Source organism: Lissotriton helveticus, chromosome 5_1 (assembly GCF_964261635.1).
Source record: "Lissotriton helveticus chromosome 5_1, aLisHel1.1, whole genome shotgun sequence".
Lineage (NCBI taxonomy): Eukaryota > Metazoa > Chordata > Amphibia > Caudata > Salamandridae > Lissotriton > Lissotriton helveticus.
In genome coordinates this window covers 99,513,694-99,519,162 of record NC_136065.1, presented here as the reverse complement: position 1 = coordinate 99,519,162, position 5,469 = coordinate 99,513,694, and positions in this window count along the sequence as shown.

The window sequence follows — 5,469 nt, the reverse complement described above, 5'->3', positions numbered from 1 at the left end:
GGGATCTTCGCTCGCGGTAGAGGAGTACAGATCGCTGCTGCGGAGAACAATAAGTCGCCCTCCGTTGCCGTCCGTTCCGCTCTTGCTGTTCCCCCGGAGAGACCGGGCTCTCTGGGAGAAGTGAATATGGTCGATACCGAGCGAGGAGATATGGACCGGACAAAGGGTGAGCCGTCGCTGAAGACAGTATTGGCAGCCATTGGGGCACTTCATTCACATGTGGATGCCCTGGATCATAAAATGATTGCGGGTATACTTGAGATAGGGCGTGTGAGACCGGACTCTGCTCCACTGCAAGAACTAAAACTAGCTCAGATTCCCACGATGGCTATTTTAACTCCGGATGAGGACCCCGCACGACAAAAGGTGTCGATGCCTTTGGTCAGGATTTTGGATGATCGCGAGCCTGGCGTTTCGAACGGATTGCTGAGCCTATCATCGTTGCTGACAGTGGGAGTATTAATTGGCGAACCCTTTCCAGAGACACCTGTTGGTAACTATTCTTGGACTGCAACAACATAATTTCCATCCCTGGCGGTTGCATTACGGACGTGGAGGAAACAACACTGGGACTTTCCGTCAACGAGGGAAATTTTCTGTGCGGATGGGGCTCTCAAAGACTTGATATTTTTGATTTGTTTCAGACTGAACTTTTCTGAACTCTTTTCGCACTCTGACTCTCCTGTGGATGCGGTGGTTCTACCGAGAGGGGATCGCATGATAGATCGGAAGGGCCAAGGCTGAGACTGACTGATTGGACTTGATATTGTGGCCTCAATGGATATGGGATTTGCTACTGTGGTGCTTACGGGAGGTCGGGCGGTGTTTTACAGCTCCCCCAGATTTACTTTTTCTGTGTTTTCTGACTGATTCTTGTTTCAATTGCAGGGGTTGCTTGTTTCTGGCGGGGGGAGGGGGGACCGGGAGCACGTACGAAAATGCCCTCCTCCACTTTCTACTTTTAGAATTTAGTTAGATGGGGCAACAGGCACACTGCTAGTTGGGGTTAGGCGAAAACCATATGCAGGGGTGCAGGGTGGGGGGAGGGGTTTATTGTATTGTTTATGTTTTCGTCTCTGTGTCCGATATCCTGCTCATATCCTGATAATGGGTGCCTTCCTGATGGGTTATCCTGCTTGGTGGATGGACGGGTCCTGGGGGTGGTAGTGTTTGCACGGATTTCTACAATGTGTTGCTTTTTATTGCTGCGAGCTGGCTGCGATCGCTGTTTTGTCCATTGCTTCCATATTACGCTCTCCAGCCACTTGAAATTGCTCTACTCATGATAATCCTGTTCCTAAGGGTGGTGGGCTTGTGAACAGTGCCGATTAGATTGGATTTATACTTACTGTAACTTACACAGCTGCACGCCAGTACCATCTCCTGATTCAGCTTCTGCCTTGGGGCTTTCCGTCTACTCCTTGACATTCGTTTGTATACCTGTTGTTTATTCCATGATGTAAGGCACCTACCGTTGGTTTTTCTTGTTTTTCACTTAATAAAAAGATTTATAAAAAAAAAAAAACAGACACAGGCAACCTGCTCAAGTTTGAAGGTAAAATTAGAGAGCCTAGCACAGCGCACAAAGGATTTAGAATCCGGTTTAAAGGAACTCCAGACAGTTGTACAAGAAAACACCCAAGGAGCATACCAACCATATTGCAGGTTTGTGCTTTCATACCATCGGCCTTTTAAGACGAGTCTTCCCGTATCTCCCTAACACCTACAGGAAGACACTAGTACAGGCCCTGGTTACTAGCCGCCTGGACTACTGCAACGGCCTGCTGACACTTGCTAACGCAGATGCAGTGGGCCGTTTGCAGGTAGTCCAGAATACGGTGGCTAGACTGGTTATGAGTGTACCAGCTAGGACTCCCTCTAAGCCCTTGTTGGAGGAGCTGCATTGGCTCCCTATACGGCAGCGAATCAGCTTTAAAATGTGTTGCACGGTCCACAAGTGCTTATATGGAGACAGTCCTAAATACCTTTCTCAATCATTGGAGCTGTATCAACCTAGCCGGTCACTCCGCTCAAGCAATCAAGCCCTTCTGAAACCCCCTATAACAAAAAAAACCAGACAGGGAGACCGAGCATTTTCTTCAGTCGGCCCCGCTCTGTGGAACAAGCTTCCCACTGAATTGAGAATGACCACCAACCATCTGTCTTTTAGAAAGTCACTAAAAACTCTCCTCTTCCGGGAAGCATTCCAACTCCATTAATCACTTCAATGTACCTGCTAATGTCTTTGGTGAGCAAAGCGCGGAGATACCCTTATGGGATTGATTCCTGCGCGATATAAGAAATTAAATAAATAAATAAATAAATAAAGTAGTGCGCTTGAAACAAAGGGAGAAGGTTTTGTCAGACAAACTAGAAAAACTAGAGAAGAATGTCAGGTGGATAATGTCAAAATTATGGTGGTTGTGGAGGGCACAGAGGAAAACAGACATTAAATCCTGTGTGATAGAACTATTGAGAAGTGCATTCCCTCAGGAAGAGTGTATCGCAAACCTTGACACAGAAATACAGTGAGTGCACAGAGATCACTTCAAGCTACGCCCAGGGCGAAAGAGCCCTTGCAAGATTTTGGCAAACTTCCTATCTTACACCATGAAAAGAGAAGCTACTAAGCCTGGCCCTGAAAGAAAAATCATTGCAGGCACTGGGAGTTACATTTAAGATTAGATCAGCTATCTCTAGGGAGACCACGGATAGGCAATGGGAGTTGGGAAATACAATGGGTCAGTTGATAAAGTGCAGGGGGAGTGCTAAGGGAAATTGTTGGCATGGAAGACCAGGTTAGAGAGGAATCAAAATTATATTAGGAAGATTGCAGTGGACAATGCCGGACCTATCACTGAAGAGAGTAGCAAGATAAGAGAGGTCTTTAAGGGGTCTTTAAGGGGTTCTTCCAAGAATGATATTCAGAGGACATTGTAACAAATAGAGCGGATACAGATACTTGGCTTAAAGAAAAGCACCTTCCTAAACTGTATCAGGAACAGCAAGGTTACCTACGCCAGGAAATAATCGATAGTGAGATATTGGCCGCAGTAAAGAAAATAAAAAAAGGCAAGGCAGCTGGCCCAGACACTATCGCTAGTGAACTCTACTCCACCAAGAGCATCCCAATCTGAACTACTATTTAACTCTATTCTAGTAGGGGGTTAACCGATACCGAAATCATGGAATGATGCAGTCATAACGTTAGTTCCGAAGCCCGGCAAGAACCCACTTCAGTGCCAATCATTCCGTCCCATTTCCTTACTTAATTGCGACCATAAAATCTTTACCAGTATCTTGGCAGCCCACAGTAATAAAGTAGCGGGGCACTTAATCCATGAAGACCAAAAGGGTTTATACCTGGGAGGAATTTGAGATAGCTGAACCATGCTTTAATCGGTACTATAGATCTAGCTACAACGAAGAGGGCCCCCATCGCGGTAGTGACTGTAGACGCTGCTAAGGCATTTGATAGGGTCAATTGGGGCTATCTCATGGCAATACTAGAACACTTTGGTATGGGTAAACCACTGATAAACACCTTAGAGAAGATTTATAGAAATCCAACTGCTCGCATTCTGGTGAATGAGAGCCTATCATCCCCAGTGAGGATAGAAAGGGTGACAAGGCAAGGGTACCCTCTCTCACCTATCCTTTTCGATCTTTATATCACGTAATGATGGGCGGAGCTGGCGTAGTACCTCTACGTGTAGCTCCAAAGAGTTTGAAAAAACTCCATTGAGCTACGCATAGGTCCGCTCCGCTCCCTCCCCGCTCCCCCCCTCTCAAATGCTTTAAAAATAATAAAAAGTAGGCACTTTCCTGTGTTTCTGCTGCCTCCCCTGCCTGGCTGCTCGCGTCCTTCTTAAAAAAAAACACTACCTTGTACGTCTTGCGCGTACGCAAGACGTACAACGTGGTGTTTTTTTAATGAAAAAGGGGAGGCGGCAGAAAAACAGGTAAGTGCCTTCTTTTTATTATTTATAAAGTAATTGGAAGGGGGAGGGAGCGGCGAACTCCACACCGCCAAGGAGGCGGAGTTTTGCCTATCTCCGCATTCGTCACGGAGCGCGGAGTAAGAACATCTCCGCAAACTCCGTTGGTGGAGCGGAGTTACCCGCCATGGGTTAATATCGAGCTACTCGCCCAAAGCTTAAGATTGAATGAGGGTGTAAAGGCAGACACATTCTCTAGGAAGATTGCGTTATATGCGGACGATCTAATGCTCTTCACATCAGATGTCCATTCTGCCTTGCCACACTTATGGCGAAAGCAGGAATGTTTGGAGCTTTTTACTGGTTCATATGAACGAGGAAAAAACTGAATTAATGATCTGGAATCAAAAAGATGGGGGAATAGACAGTGCTACGGAAATGAGATATCTGGGGATAAGCTTAGGTAGGGACATAGAGAAGCTTGCCGCATTGAATATTGAGAAAACTATCCACGAAGTTGGAAGACTGTTAAAAAGATGGCAGAATCTCCCACTGTCTATTTACAGGCGGGTCAATCTGGTAAAAATATCCATCTTTCCTAAAGTTACCTTCCAGTTCGACAATATCCCTTTAAAATGAGATTTAAAAAGTTGTAATGTTGGGTAAATAGCCAGGAACAATCACTCTGAGACACGAGGTGGTGTGATTTAAACTTATTAATTTATTATCGCTAAGCGGGAGAGCGCCGAGTGTCCGGCGTCCTCCGATATTTTCACTATCTGCGCGCATGCGCAGACGCTCTCAAAATGGCGTCCTCGCACGCTACGTCGTGACGTAGCACGCGAGAACTAGAGCGCGACTCCACATATCTCCCTCTTTTTATTAACAACAGAAACATTTGTCCTTAGGGTCCCACAGGATGCTTAGCTTCCCCCAAGTTCATAGTCTCGGAAGCGGTTGGGCCTTACTATCACTCTGCCTACTCATGTGCGTCTTACCGGAGTGAGGAGGGCTTCCCCGGTGCAGTTCTCTGCAGGGCTCACCATCTTGTCTCTCAGGGTACCCGGCTCTTCTCTCCTCGGGGTCACACTCTCCCCTCCATGTTGTTCCTCCATCTCAAACACAACAATGATGGACAGAATGTGGATCAATGTCACACATTCACCCCAGTCCAAAGATCTGGGCCCAAATCCATCGTTTTTCCACTCCACACCACCCTGGGTTAGACAATGGCAATATGCAAATCAGCGCTGACCCTGTGCCCCATGGGAACAGTCCAGTCCGAACTAAAAAAGCCATGTCCTTCCCAGAACGGAAACAAGCATCCGAGGACCGGCCCGGTTTCGAGGTAACACCTCTCATCAGCCCGGCTAGCTTGATTCCAGTGGTGTGGAGTAACTGGGACTCACGTCTGAGCATCCCCAGTACACTTAGAGCGGTAACTGCAAACACAACAATGATGGACAGAATGTGGATCAATGTCACACATTCACCCCAGTCCAAAGATCTGGGCCCAAATCCATCGTTTTTC